Source organism: Amblyraja radiata, chromosome 37, assembly GCF_010909765.2.
Source record: "Amblyraja radiata isolate CabotCenter1 chromosome 37, sAmbRad1.1.pri, whole genome shotgun sequence".
Taxonomy (NCBI): Eukaryota; Metazoa; Chordata; class Chondrichthyes; order Rajiformes; family Rajidae; genus Amblyraja; species Amblyraja radiata.
In genome coordinates this window covers 18807002-18823393 of record NC_045992.1, presented here as the reverse complement: position 1 = coordinate 18823393, position 16392 = coordinate 18807002, and the positions used below count along the sequence as shown (strand labels likewise).

Here is a 16392-nt window from a genome sequence, read left to right as displayed (position 1 = left end):
CGTGTCAGTTTCTCCTTAGTTCCCGAAACTCCTCCAGGGGTGCACTTGATCCCAGCTGCCTACACTTGTCCCATGCAGCCTTGTTTTTGATTAACGTCTCAATTTCACTCGTCAGCCAAGCTTCCTTACGTTTGCCTGCTTTGCGCTTCACTATAACCGGGACGTACACTTTTAAAAACATCCCACGGCCGATGTTCATTTCCCCTCAAATAACCTGCACCAGGGAACTTGAGCGAGACCGCAAGATGGCGCCTGCCTGCGGAGCTCCAGAACAGAAAAGGTTCACCTACAACTTCTATCAACTCACCTGGATCAGGGAAACGGCAGTAATCGGTGCCGTTTCACACAAGCTGCTTGGGCAGCTGCAAGCGCTGGCAATTTCGCGCTCCCGCAGCTGCGGGAGCCACGCTTTAAACTTTCCCACGCTGGCTGTAAAACTACTGACCTGACTGAGGATCCCAGGTACGGTACCTGGAGACCCCGGGATGACCCACAGAGCCGACGGGCTGGATCTTCCAGAAACAATGAAGCTGGAGCTGCCGACTTTGGGGGAACCCCCGATCGTAACGGAGCTGGAGCTGCGGTCTATGAGGAATGCCCGTTCCAGAACAGGTCCGCAGAAACAGCAGTAAATACAGTACCTGGATTCAAAGGGGAAGCCTCCATTGTGTCCAGAAACGTGGCCGACGGGCAGGACTTCAGGTCAGACTGAAGCGCAGGGGACCGGCCCCCTCTCCCTACTATCCTTTTGGCCAACGTACAGTCCCTTGAAAATAAAGTGGAGGACGTAAGGGCAAGGCTGCTTTATCAAAGGGAGCTGAGGGAATGCTCTGTGTTCTGTTTCACAGAGACATGGCCCACCACCAGCTCCCCAGACTCAGCGGTCCAGCCTGAAGGTTTATCCATCCACCGTACGGACCGCACACTGGCATCTGGGAAAGGGAGAGGAAGGGGCGTCTGCCTCATGGTCAATTCTGCGTGGTGCTCAGACGTGGCAGTCCTGTCCAACTGCTCTCCGGACCTGGAACATCTGGCGGTGAAGTGCCACATACGGCTTAAGAAAACTCTCCTGAACACTTTTGAGGAATTGCACCCCATCTAAACCCTTCAAGCTATGATCTCCCAGTCTATATTGGGAACGTTACAATCCCCAACTATAACAACCTTATTCGGCCTGCAGCTCTCTGCAATCTCCTGGCACATTTGTTCTTCTAATTCCCGGTGACTATTCGAGGGTCTTTAGATCATCATTCTTGTTCCTCAGCTCCTCTCATATGGCCTCACTCGACGATATGGGCCCATTACTGAACTTGTTCTTGATGGCTGACTCAGCATGACTCATCTAAAGTTCAAGAGTGTTGCCCTTCTCAAAATCTAGTTAAACAACATCTACAGCGTTTCTCCTGTCTGGCCTGCTATTAAAATCCTCAAGGATCTCCAGCAGAATCGTGAGGCAAGATCTACCCCACAAAACCATGCTGACTTCGACCTGTTTCACAGTGAACTTTTAAGTACCTCGTAACCTCATCCTTTGTAATTGACTCTAAAATATTACCAACCACCGAAGTCAGGCTAACCGGCCTGCAGTTTCTATTCTGCTTTGCTGCCTTCTTGTACAGCGGGGTGATATTCACAATGTTCCAATCTTCAGGAACCACCCTAACTCTAGTGATTCTTGAAATATCACAACTAAATAATGCCTCCTCAATTTCTGAGGCCACCACCCTCGGACCCCAGTGGTGCAGTCCATCCGCTCCAGGTGACTTATCCACCTTCAGACCTTTCCGTTTTTTCCAGCACCTTCTCCTTAGTAATCGCCACTCTACAACTTTCACCCACTGAGTCTCTCGGACCACATGCGCACTACTGGTGTCTTCCACAGTGGCGACTGATGCAAAACAGTTATCCAATTCCACTGCCATTTATTGATTTTCCGTTATCACTTAGCCTGCATCATTTTCTAGCAGCCCAACGTCCAGTCTTGCCTCTTTTTTTACTCTTCATATATCCATAGGAACTCTTGCTATCCACTGTTATATTATTGGACATTTTATATTCGTACTTCATCTTTTCTCGCAGTATTGCCCTTTCAGTTAACTGTTGTGGTTCTTTAAAAACATCCAAATCCTCTGACTTAACACTCATCTTTGCAATGTTACATGCCTTCTCCTTTGCTTTTATGTTGTCCTTGACCTCCCTTGTCAGCCTTTGTCGGCTTATTCTCTCCTGGAATCTTTCTTTCTCTTTATAATGAAGTGATCCTGCACCTTCCGAATTATTCGCAGAAATACCTGCCACTGCTGCTAAAGCCCCTTATCAGTCAATCTTTGCCAGCTCCTCCGTGCCTCGGTCGGCCAATTTACTCAGCGGCAATAACGACACATCCGGTTTCACCTGTTCCTTTTCTAATTGTAAGTTAAATCTTATCATATTTTGGTCATTACCTCCGAGTGGTTCCTTTACCTCAAGTTCTCTTATAAATATGGTTCATTGCACAACCCAAAATGTAGCCTTATACTATCAATGTCACAACATTTTGAGATTTTAAAAATCAAGTGTGTAATTTATCCCATCAGATAAAGCACAAAAAGAAGTTTAATTTGACACCTAATTCACTTTCATATCTGCAGTATTAAAAAGGTTATGGCCATTTACATATTCGGAAATTAGCATCTTGTTCCCTATTGGTTTTCCATTGACAACACAAAAGCTGTGATCGAAGACAGTCAAAAGCACATAACTTTCTTAAAAATTAAGAGAACTGAAAGACATTTTCAGTTATTATAGATTGAAGCATTCTGAAACAAATATGAAACAATCTTACTTAGATGAATGGAAATTAAAGCATATAATTAGTTAGTTACCTAATTGTAGCTAATTACAAAATTCAATTACTAGATCTAAACATCTATCTATTTCTTAAGAATAGATTAACATTTTTAAATAGCCTAAGTGTCCAAATAACAGTCACACAAGAATTCATAATATCACATATTTTTAAAATCTCATTGTCATTGGTTTATAGGCCAAATGGAAGGAATTTAATGTTTAATACCGACTGTGACAGACTCCATTGTGAGACTCCATAATGAAACTCCACTGTGAAATTCACCCCATTGTGAACTTCACCAATTAAACCCCTCTCAGTCACACATCTCCGGATAGCTGCATTTCCCGAGCAGTGAGGCAACTCAAGGCAAGGTGCCACTGAAGTCAAGAACAACATTCTAGTGGGTCTCGAGATTGACAAGAATAGAGAGTTGGTTTCTGCTAGAGAGGGAGCACGGTAAAAATTAAAATAAATTCAGCGTGAATTCAACGGAGAGGTTAATATCACTGACATTCGTGTACACCGATCATCATTTGGGAAACTTGCAAAGATGATCAGCATCAGGACAAAGCATTAAGACACGGATTGATAACAAAATAATTATTCTGCTCACTTACCAGGGACACCAACGACAGCAACGATCACGTACAAGATTTTGTCCACTCTGTGATATCTCTCTATCATGTCTATCATTTTCTCTTCTCAGCCACGTCACCGTATGCAACCTATAATCTCCCGGAATGAAATGCTGGGGCAGAACAATCCCGGAGATTTTATACCATTTACCATCTCCGCCGGGACAGTGAAGTTTTAACAGAGTTAAAAATAGAGACTTCGTAAATTTTCCGAAACAGATTACATCAGGCAAGTGAAATCCACGCTGTTAACAGGTTGTGAATATTTTTAAAATTATGGTTGCGAAACATCAAATCGTGGCGAAATTGAGGAATGGGATTTGGGAGCGGCTTTGTTCCAGCAAAGGGAATATTATTTCAAACTAAATCAGATCCAACTCTGCACCTCAAGTTACTTGTCTGATTTCATTCAGTACGCTTCACTCAACACGGTGGTCTCAAATTCCTGGCACTGTCTCGGGGCTTCTGGTGCCCAGTTTCAAGACAGACGGCGATCACAGGTGGAGGAATTAATTCAACGTGATTGCGGTAATCGGATTGTAACCTTAAAACGAGAATCCCAGCGACGCTGGTAACAGCACACCTTGCCTGCCTGGAATGTATCATATTTTGACGCTGGAAAAGTAACATTCTCTGCCTTCATCACCTCTGAGGAAATCCGGAAAACATTATTCCTTAACTACCAACTGCACATTCAATTCGTCAACCGTATTTCGAATGCTCCTCGCGTTGAGGCACAAAGCTTTCAGGTTTATTTTTCTTATCTCCCTTCTACCTTTTACTTCTGTCCTCCTTTTATGTCCCTTTGTCTCCTTGCACTGGTTCCCATCCCCCTGCCCTGTTAGTTTTCACGTCACCTTTCCTACACTCTCTTTTACGCTAACTGCACCAACGTCCACGCTTTTGACCCCCCCCCCCCCTTCCCCCACACTGTTAACGACCACAAATGAGAGCATCCTTGTCTGTAATTCCCAGGTTTTTGTACATATCTTTTTAAAGAAAGGTCATTGGCCACACTCCAATCTTCAAAATCCATACCGCTCGCGAACGATAATTCATGTATCTCTGCCAGGATTCCTTTCCGCAGTTTTCCTGGATATATCTAATCTGGGGCCCGAGTTGTTTCGATCTTTGTAGGATGAACAACACCTCTTCCATGGTACACTACACCAAGACATTTGCATTGCCCTTTTGGAAATGCCAACTTTTTATGTATTTGTCCACGGTAAGAAAATCGTATAAATATCCATCGAGGACCTCTCACATCGCTTGCAGCATCTAGGGATAGATGAACACAATCATCGAGTATTAGGCATCCGACGGCTTAAGCATTACATTTTTCAATATCAGGTACCCAATGGTTGAAAATTTAACCTCCAATTTTCGGTCCCAGTCATATGGTGTGGTACAGATTAGTGGACAGAACAGGCAGGTGAAAGGCGGACAGCGAGGAAGGATGGTTGGTTTAAACTACACGTATTTTAAAGCAGGGAGCTGACGAGTAAGGCAGATGAGCTTAGGGCATGTAGAGGGTACGAGTGAATGGGACATTGTCCTCATGACTGAAACCAGGTTAAGGGAGGGACAGGACTGGCAACTTAATATTCCGGGGTGCAGGAGACAGGGGCGAGGGAAAAAGAGGGGGAGGGGTAGCATTGTTGGTCAAGGAGGATGTCACGACTGTGATCAGAGGTGAGATTAAGGACGGTTCGTCTATATGGGTGGAGCTGAGAAACAAGAAAGGGATGATCACCTTGTTGGGGTTCACTACAGACCCTCGAATAGTCAACGGGAATTAGAGAAACAAATGAGCCATGAGATTGCAGACAGGTGCAGGTCAAATAAGGTTGTTGTAGTAGGGGATTTTAACTTTCCCAATATAGATTGGGTAAATCATAGTGTGAAGGGTTTAAATGAGGTGCAAATCCGCAAATGTGTTCAGGAGTGTTTTCTTAAGCAGTGTGTAGAGGCCTCCACGTCGTGAGAGGGCAACGCTGGATCCAGTATTGGGACATTGCGATGGGCGCGTTAATAAATTGTTTGTGGAGGAGCCTTTTGTGTCCCGTGGCCACAGTTCAATTAGGTTTAAGTTATTAGGAACAGGGACCGAGTGGGTCCACGTGTTAAAATGCTCAAGTAGACTGGAGCAGGTTGAGGGTAAAGGAAAAGCGGCCAAGTGGGATGTTTTTAAAAGTGTACTGAAGAGAGCTCAGGATATGTATGTTCCCGTTAGAGTGAAAGGCAAAGCATGCAACCGGAAGGAAGCTTTGGCTGACGAGGTAAATAAAGAAAAGGATGCATGGGACGTGTATAGGCAGCTGTGATCAAGTGCATCCCTGGATGTGTTTCGGTATCTAAGGAGTCACCGAAACTCATTTCAGTCAATGAAAAATGTACGAAGGTAAGCTAGCCAAGAATATGAAGGAGGATAGTCAGAGCTTCTTTAGGTATGTGAAGAGGAAAACAATGGTTAAAACCAAAGTTAGACCCTTGAAGAATAAAGGGTGAATTTATTATGGCGACCAAGGAAATGGCAGATGAGTTGAACAGGTACTTTGGATCCGTCTTCACTAAGGAGGAAACTACCAATCTTCCTGATGTACTAGTGGCCAGAGGATCTGGGGTGACAGAGGAACTGATGAAAAGCGACATTAGGCAGGTGACATTTGAGTATCGATCAGATCAATGGGAAAACCTCCTCTGCTCCGCCTCTGTCCCTGGAGTTGCAACGTTTACAGGGCGTGTGGTTCAGTGACTGAGGTGGAAGATGGCAAGAATTCTCTGTTTCTCTTGTTTGGTGGGATCTGTATTCGGAAATGACAAAAAATGTTCAGCAGCGGGATTACCACATCTGATGAACACGGTGCGTTATATAAAATTGACGCAGAATTAGGTGAACGACTATGGCCGGATTCATGAGTTGGAAGTGAACTGTGTTTCCTTCAGCAGTGGTAAAGTAGCCGAAATAGCTCAGTTGGGAGAGCGTTAGACTGAAGATCTAAAGGTCCCTGGTTCAATTCCGGGTTTCGGCGATGGTATATAAGACTTTAAAATTTAAATCAGCGTTCATATGATTTATTCCAGCGATTTTGTTCGTAACGCAGCCGTCAGTGCCGCTCATTCAAGGTTCAACGTGAACCTCCGGTGTTCTTTGACTGTCTTTCTGCCTGCATGTGACTTATTGAATTTCCAGCAGGTACCCCGGTTTCCACTCAAATGCCACAGACGTGCGGAAAATAAATTGGCCATGTAGCTCACCCTTCAGAACGGGTCTGTTTCGTGCATGGTTTCACGGCAGTCGGGTCACGAGCCATGACCCCGTACTGTTGCTACAGTACACCAAATGGAGTACACGCGATGAACTGCAGGTAATAATAATAATAATGGATGGGATTTATATAGCGCCTTTCTAATACTCAAGGCGCTTACCATTGTTTCCAGCGTAGCGGGCCCGTTAAAACCCGCTGAAATTGTCAATTTTTGCGCTATAAATGATTATGGAAATCGGGATAAGCGTGTGAGACATTTAGCCTACTTCAGAATTCCAAAAGTGAGGAGAAATTACGGTAGATAGAAGCCAGAGCTGAAGGGACAACAACAGCCAGAGTGCTTGGCGAACACTGGCCGTTTGCTCACTGCATTTCATCAAGTAAGGCATTATTTGTGTTTTTTCGTGATTCCTTTGGCATCTAAAAAGTTTCAGAAGTGAAAAATCTGGCTGTAATTGTTTTAAATCGCCCATGGTTCTCGTGGGTTTTTACATACAAAATGAAAACGCATCTGAAGAAAAATTTACAGCCAGATTTATCACTTCTGAGAATTTCTAGATGCCAAAGGAATCAAGAAAAAACACAAATAATGCCTTACTTGATGAAATGCAGTGAGCAAACGCGATAATTCCCAATATTTTCAATGTTTACCAAGCACTTTAACTGCTGTAGTCCCTTCAGTTCTCGCTTCTCTATACCTTCATTTCGCTTCACGTTTGGAATTCTAAAGTTGGATACATGCCTCTCACACTTACCCCGACTCCCACAAATTTTTTCAGCGCAAAAATTCAACATTTTGGCGGTTTTTAACAGGTAGGAAAGTACGCGTTTCTAGCATTAATAACATATACCGGAAGTGACGGATGTCTTCCAGTTGGATTTAGCGGCTCCATGCGTCGAGCCCTATGACCCAGTGTCCTTTCGTGCAACCACCCTATACCTTAATTTCGCTTCACTTTTGGAATTCTAAAGTTGGGCACATGTCTCTCACACTTACTCCGACCCACAATTTTTTTCAGCGCAAATATTCAACATTTTGGCGGTTTTTAACAGGTAGGAAAGTATGCGTTTCTAGCATTAATAACATATACCGGAAGTGACGAATGTCCTCCAGATGGATTGAGCGGCTCCGTGCGTCAAGCCCTATGACCAGTGACCTTACGTGCAACCCCCCTATAGGAGAGGAATGGACGATGGCATTTAAACGGAGAAAGTGTAAGATGTTGCGCTTGGGACGAACGACAGTTTGATTAACGTCTCGCTTGTGATTATCTTCGACACCCACAGACAAAAATTCTTACCAGAGGTAGATCCTTGGTGTTTTGAGAGGATGATTCTCCTGACATTAGACACTGAAAAATGTCTGATCAATGCCCGGCTAGCTCAGTCGGTAGAGAATGAGACTCGTGGGTCGTGGGTTCGAGCCCCACGTTGGGCTACACTTTCTTTAACCATTATCAATAGCAAACATATGTCTATCCAGCGAATAGTTCAGGAATACTCTGCATTTTTGGGGATCTAAGGATTTTATACCTTTTAAACCCTTTGGTTACATTTATTGGAGGCAATGAGCTGCAAGATGTGTTTTCTTTATCGTGAAATAAAACGACAATGGCTAAGAGCGCTCAACCCACAAACCTGATCTCCCGGCGGTTCAGCACTTCAACTCCCCTCCCATTCAGAATCCGACCTTTCTGTCCTGGGCCTCCGCCAACGCCAGAGTGAGGCCCAGCGCAAATTGGAGGAGCAGCACCTCATAGTTCGCTTCTACATCCGGTGACCTCCTTGGTCACTTCCCACCAAAGATCTTAGAGCAGGATAGGCTACTCCTGCAAAATACAATGGGCTGACGTGTAGTACGCTACGGAGGGGATCCTGGGCATTTCCCCCGCCCATTTTTAGTAACCGGAGCCTACCTGACCTGACCCGACTCGCAGTGTAATCAATGTTGCGGGGCAACTGTTTGTGTGTGTGATATAGGGTTAGATTCATAATTCTGTCAGTTCATACTTCTTGTCAAGAATAAAATTTGACTCTGGTGATTGTCTTTTTTAATGTTTTTTTAAATCATTTCTTTTTAAATGGCTCACAAGCAGTGTTTGAGTTGATTTTGTAGTAACCGGAACCTACCCGACCCGACCCGACTCGCAAGGTAATTGACATTGCGGGGGAAGTTTTTGTGCGTGATATAGGGTTAGATTCATAATTCTGTTAGTTCATAATTCTGTTAATTCTTGTTAAAGAATAAAATGTTTATAAACACACATACATGAATGTGATATAAATGTATATAATCATATAACACACACAATTATATTTCTTCTGATCCAATGGTGAACTTTATTTCAGACTAGACAAGGGACATTAAATAACAAACATTGTAAACCTCCCCGCAACTTCACACACACTAGACCTTATCCCACCCCTCAACTCCCCCCCCCCCCCCCGCACTCCCTCGCCTGCCCCCACACTACAATGTCTTCCCCCCTCCTATGCCCCTCTGCCCGCTGCCCCGAGCCGCTCACTCCCTCTCCCCGCTGCCCCGAGCCGCGCACTCCCTCTCCCCGGGCCGCGCACTCCCTCTCCCCGCTGCCCGGGGCCGCGCACTCCCTCTCCCCGCTGCGGAAACAAAGATCCGATCTTTGGCCGGATGCAAGATGGCGGAGCAAGATGGCGGGGACTGGTTGCTAAAATGGGTCCGATAATCACCCATGAATCAGCCCATGAGCGTACTACGCGTTTGCGTGAGAGTAACCCATCTTGCTCTGCTCTAAGATCTTTGCTTCCCACCAGTGTATCAGGGTCAGAGGGGCCTCACTGTTCTCCAAGCCAGGATGTCACGATGCAGCTCTCTGACTTTTGTCAAGTTGCATTTGGAGTCTTGCATTCAACTCTGTTCTCCCTATGGGGTGATTTCACGAAAGGTCACTGGATCATAGATCCTCACCCACGTGACCGCAAAATCCAACTGGGGTACAAGCGTCACTTCCGGTACATGTTATTGATGCTGAAAACGTGTACTTTCACACCCGTTAAAAACCGCGAAAACGGCCCGTTTTTGAGCTGTAAATAACTGTGCCAGTCGGGGTGACCGCGAGGCACAGTTATCGTACTTTACAGTCCACAAGATAGATAAATACGAAGGTAAATACAAGAGGGAGCTGAAGGGGCAACAACAGCGGAAGTGGTTAGCGGACATTGGCCGTGGAGATATAAAGATCGAAAATATCGGGAATCGTCGCGTTTGCTCGCTGCATTTCATCAAAAGTAAGGCATTATTGACGTTTTATCTTTATTCATTTGTTATATGAAAAGTTTTAAAAGTGAAAAATCCGTCAGTAAAATTGCAAAATCGCCCATGGTTCTCAGGTGGGTTTTAACATGCAAAAATAAAACGCTTCTGAAGCTACATTTACCATTTAAATAATCGTAAACTATCAATGCGTTTTGAAATAAATTTTACTCAGATGCAAGCTAAGGAATGGGATAATTGTCAGCTGTTAATTGGACAAAATCAGGACATTTTATTATTATTATCCAATTAACAGCTGTATGCTGATGACATCCTTTTATATATTACTAATACACAAACGAGTATACCCACTTTATTAACACTAATTGAGGAATTCGGCTCTTTTTCAGGATATAGAATAAATTGGAATAAAAGCGAAATTATGTCTTTAAAACCACAGGATTCGAGACACTTACTAAAATTCCCCTTCAAAATTGCAACAGAGAAATTCAAGTATCTGGGTATTCAAATTACGAGAAGACACAAATCATTATTTAGTGCCAATTTTATACCACTATTAAATAAACTGAATGATATGATTAAATTTTGGAAAACACCTCCGCTCTCATTGATAGGTAGAATTAACGCTATAAAAATGACTTTCTTACCACAATTAATATATTTGTTTCAAGCGATCCCAATATATATTCCAAAATATTTTTTCAAAAAACTAGATTCCACTATCACTAATTTTATATGGGATTACAGAACACATAGAATTCAACGAAAGCATTTGTGCAAATCTAAAGAAGTTGGGGGTTTATCATTACCTAACTTTATGTATTACTACTGGGCAGTGCATATTAAGAACATAATGTACTGGCTGGTTAGTTCCACTCAGCAGTTGGAGTGGATAAGAATGGAGAAAGAGGAGTGCTATCCGCATGATATAGGAACGATCCTGCTCTCATCGATAAAATTGAATAGTATAATATATAAGAAGAACCCAATTATTAACAATATAATAAGAATTTGGAAACAAATAAAAGTATCATTGAAATTAAATAATTTATCAGTACTAACCCCACTATTGAACAACCCCGCATTCAAACCTTCTCTCATCGACAACACATATCAACAATGGGATAGACTGGGGATTAGGAAAGTAGGGGATATGTATGAATTGGGTAAACTGTTATCATTTCAACAATTAAAATTAAAATTTAAATTGAAGGATAATCAATATTTTAAATATATACAGGTATGTGACTTTATGAAGAAATATACACATAGATCTCAAACTATATTTTTAGACCCTTTAGAAGAAGCAATGAATATTAAGGCTGATTCACAAAAATTAATATCATACTTTTATAATAATATATTATATAGAGAATCACCCTCAACAGAAGCACTAAGGGAAGATTGGGAACATGAGCTAATGATAAAGATCTCGAAGGATAGATGGGAAAAGTATTTGATGAATACACATAACTGTTCTATTAATGCAAGACATAATTTAATTCAATTCAAATTATTACATAGACTATATTATTCAAAAACGAGGTTGAATAAATTTTATCCAAACGTCTCTCCCAGATGCGATAAATGTTTGTTTCAAAACGCTAATATAACACATTCATTTGTAGGATGTACAAAGTTGAATAGATTTTGGAGTGATATATTTGATATATTTACAAAGCTCTTCAAGTCAAGAATAGAACCCAAAATGGAATGGATTATATTTGGAATAATAGGAGAAGATACCAATTTAAATAAAGACCAAAATGGTTTTTTTAATTATGGGTTAATAATTGGAAAGAAATTGATACTTAAATTTTGGAAAAATACAACCATACCAACTGTTAAAATGTGGATTAGGAATATGATGGACATAGCACGCCTTGAAGAAATGAGACTCCGACTAATAGATAAATATGACCAATTCTTAAGGAGTTGGTCTCCTTTCATCGACTTTTTGGAATCATGTGATGCAGCGGTACCATAAGGATTGCTGATTTCAGTTCATGACGTGGATAGATCTACATCTCCGAATATAGATTTGAAAAATTCTCTTTTAAGGGGCCTTCTCTTCTATTTCTACTTTCCACTTTTTATTTTTTTTATTTATTTATTTTTTTTTATATACACACTTCACGTTTTTCTACTCTCTATCATCTATTTTTGCCACTTTTTCCCCTTTCTATTGTTTTATTTTTCTTGTCTTGCTTACTTCCTTCTCATAACATAAAACTAGAGGTTGTACATATAATGGATTACGGTATGACATAGTTGGCACCTAAAATTAGGTGCCACTGTATTATTTTGTACTGTATTAACTTCTAATAAAATAAACAAAAAAAAAACAAAAACAAAAAAAACAAATGAATAAAGATAAAACGTCAATAATGCCTTACTTTTGATGAAATGCAGCGAGCAAACGCGATAATTCCCGATATTTTCGAGCTTTATATCTCCACGGCGAATGTCCGCTAACCACTTCCGCTGTTGTTGCCCCTTCAGCTCCCTCTTGTATTTACCTTCGTTTTTATCTATCTTCTGGACTGTAAAGTAAGATAACTGTGTCTCACGGTCACCCCGACTGGCATAGTTATTTACAACTCAAAAACGGGCCGTTTTCGCGGTTTTTAACGGGTGTGAAAGTACACGTTTTCAGCATCAATAACATGTACCGGAAGTGACGCTTGTACCCCAGTTGGATTTTGCGGTCACGTGGGTGAGGAGCTATGATCCAGTGACCTTTCGTGAAATCACCCTATTACAGGAAGGGTGTGGGGGCTTTGGAGAGGGTGCAGAAGAGGTTTAACAGAATGAAAACCTGTCTGCCATGCATGGGATAGGGGCCAGTAGATACAAAGTGAGGCTTGACAGACTGCAATTGTTTTCTCTGGTTCATCAGAAATGGAGGCCAGAGGTATATAAAGTTATGAGAGATATAGATATGATAGACACTGACAATCTTTATCCCGGGGTGGAAATCTCAATGACTTGAGGCCATAGCTTTAACGTGAGAGCAGTAAAGTTTAAAGGAGATGTGTGGGATGAGGAGAGCTGGGTGCCTGGAAAGCGCTGCTAGGAGTGGTGGTGGAAGCAGATACGATAGAGATCACGGGTAGGCAAGTTGATTAGAATAAAGATGATAGGCACAAAAAGCTGGAGTAACTCAGCGGGACAGGCAGCATCTCTGGAGAGAAGGAATGGCTGACGTTTCGAGTTGACACCCTTCTTCAGATTTGATTAGATTAATTTGGAATTATGTTAGTCACTGGTATTGTGGGCCGAAGGGCCTGTTTCTGAGCTCCCGTACTGTATGTATTGTGTTAATTCGGAATATTCACTAAACCGATCAATTCAGCAACAAATGTTTTGTTTATTTAGAAATCAAAATGTGTAAAATACATCTTGGAATTTAAGTTAAATTTAGAACGAGAAAACCTTCTCCCCGTAGGTCTCCCGCGTGACAGGCGGGGATACTAACCACTATACTAACGAGGAACCGTGGTGCAATATTCATTGTGACGCAGTGGAAGGGTAGGAGGGAAGGATAAATTGAAGCGAGTCGAAGAAGAAAGAGCGGGAAAGTGTTGTTTGTGGGTTAGTTACATAAGGTTGAAGAATTTCTCCAAAAACCTGCAATGTTCAAAACATTCACTTCCCACTCTTTGACTTGTGCTTCTTCCGCGATCCGGTCATTTATTCAAGTACATGCTCGTGTTGAATTATTTAATAAAGAGGCGCTTTCATTTTCTAAACGCATGTAACCGGAACTGCGAGTCCTATTCTGTATTTGCTGTCACAAACAGCAGCGGGACTGTGCTCGAGTCACAGAGTCACACTGCACTGGAGACGGTTCCGTTCCCCACTCGCCGATGGAATAGTGTGGCGTGGCCTGCCTTCTGTCTGGTTTACACCGAGTGCCGAAGGTCGACACAAACAGCTGGAGTAATTCAGCGGCACAGGCAGCATCTCTGGAGAAAAGGAATGGGTGACTGAATGGGGACGTCTGAAGAAGTGCCTCGACCCAAAGCGTCACCTATTCATTCTCTACAGAGATACTGCCTGTCCCACTGAGTTACTGCAGCTTTTTGTGTCTATCTTAAGTTTAAACCAGCATCTGCAGTTCCTTCTTACACCCAGTGCCGTCAGCTACCTGTCTATTTCCCCGTGGACTCTCTCTCCTCACTCTCCCTACACTCCGACATAGACTTCCTCCAGAACAAATTCTCTTCGGCCCACTATTTCCATGCCGACCAGATATTGCTCATCTACTCGCATCCCATTTCCCACCACCTGTCCCGTAGACTACTAACCTTCAGTGATTATCAGAGATATCCCCCTTGTTCTACCCATTCCCCGCTCCCCCACTCTCTCTGCTACTGAACATGAACGTGTTTATCTCTGTATCAAAGTTGCAATGAAGTACACAGGAGCTGAACCATTGGCTCCACCATTTCCTGTTCTATACCATGGGGAGATGTTATGAGGAGAAAGCAGGAGAATGGGGTTAGGAGGAGAGATAGATCAGCCGTGATTGATGGTGGAGTAGGCTTGATGGGCCGAATGGCCTAATCCTACTCCAATCGCATGACCAGAACGCAGCTTCATGCAGCAGAGAATATTATGAATTAATAGGTCAACGGCCGAGCACAACGGGGACCATGACGTCACCCACGGATTCTGCAATAAAACTCATAAAATGATGCAACGAAGCGAAGCGTTTGTTGAAATAGGAATTTCCCCGAATGAAACGAAATATATGTTGTGCACGCGTGTGAACGGACGGTATTTTCTCAAAAGTATCCATTGATAGAATAGCAGAGGATGGTTTCGATCCATCGACCTCTGGGTTATGGGCCCAGCACGCTTCCGCTGCGCCACTCTGCTCTGACAGAAACATTCTTAGCGCGTGTGCTCCTTTTTGGTCGGCCGAGCACAACGGGGACCATGGTGTGTGTAGGATAGTGCTAGTATGCGGGGATCGCTGGTTGGTGCGTTCTAGGTGGGTTGAAGGGCCTGTTTCTGCGCTGTATCTCTAAATCTAATCTAAACAACGTGCAATGGTGGCAACCTTGCATGAATTGTACAAAGGCGCCTGTAACCAACAACGTTACACGTGCCTTAAATTAGTCGGTATCCCACTGAATGTTTAAAAGTTCATGTCATAAGAGACAGGAGCAGAATTAGGCCATTCGGCCCATCAGGTCCACTCCGCCATTCAACCATGGCTGATCTATCTCTCCCTCCTAACCCCATTCTCCTGCCTTCTCCCCATAAACTCTGATAACCCCCAAACTAATCACAAATCTATCCATCGGTGCCTCTACTCAATTACATCCACTGACCTGGCCTCCACAGCCTTCTGTGGCCAAGAATTCCACAGATTCACCAACCTCTGACTAAAGAAATTCCTCCTCAACTCCTTCCTAAAAGAACGTCCTTTAATTCTGAGGCTGTGACCTCTAGACCTAGACTTTCCCACTAGTGGAAACATCCTCTCCACATCCTCTCTATCCAGGCCTTTCACTATTCGGTAAGTTTCATTGAGCCCCCCCCCCCCCCCCCCCTCATTTTGCAAATCCCCAGCGAGTACAGGCCCAGTGCCATCACATGCTCATCATATGTTAACCCATTCATTCCTGGGATCATTCTCGTAAACCTCCCCTGGACCCTCTCCAGAGCCAGCACATCCTCAGATATGGCGTCTAAAATTGCTGATAATATTCCAAAAGCGGCCTGACCAGCGCCTTATAGAAACATAGAAAATAGGTGCAGGAGTAGGCCATTCGGCCCTTCGATCCTGCACCGCCATTCAATATGATCATGGCTGATCATGTAACTCAGTATCCTGTACCTGCCTTCTCTCACTACCCCCTGATCCCTTTAGCCACAAGGGCCACATCTGACTATCTCTTAAATATAGCCAATGAACTGGCCTCAACTACCTTCTGCGGGAGAGAATTCCAGAGATTCACCACTCTGTGTGAAAAAAGTTTACCTCATCTCGGTCCTAAAAGATTTCCCCCTTATCCTTAAACTGTGATCCTTATGTTTCCAGTTGGTGTGAAAAATGAGCCAAAGCCCATGCTAAAGGTGCCCGCCATTATTGCCAGCTTTTCTTTCCTCTTCATTTCACCCAACAAAACAATATAGTCACCTTTTATCATTGAATCTTTGAACAAAATGGCAAATCATTCGATTAAACTGTCACACCCCAAATCTTATGATTGACCAGGCAGGCTGTACCCACATACTCTAGAATTGTCTTTGTGTGTAACAAATGGCCACAGTTGACAACCTTAAGTACTTTAAGGTCATTTTCTGATGTCATCATAGTATAAGCAGTGAGCTCTAAATTACTGCTTGCATGTAATAATAATAACTTTTTGTGTCTATCATCTTTTTTCT

The 16392-nt window shown here is 43.0% G+C and overlaps 2 non-coding genes across 2 annotated transcripts; one reads left to right on the top strand and one right to left on the bottom strand.

Moving 5' to 3' along the window:
- Positions 1-6424: 6424 nt before the first annotated feature.
- Positions 6425-6497, top strand: trnaf-gaa. Its single transcript has one exon. It is a non-coding gene; the product is annotated as a tRNA-Phe (tRNA).
- Positions 6498-14799: 8302 nt separating this feature from the next.
- Positions 14800-14871, bottom strand: trnam-cau. The gene has a single exon. It is a non-coding gene; the product is annotated as a tRNA-Met (tRNA).
- Between the last annotated feature and the right edge of the window lie 1521 nt (positions 14872-16392).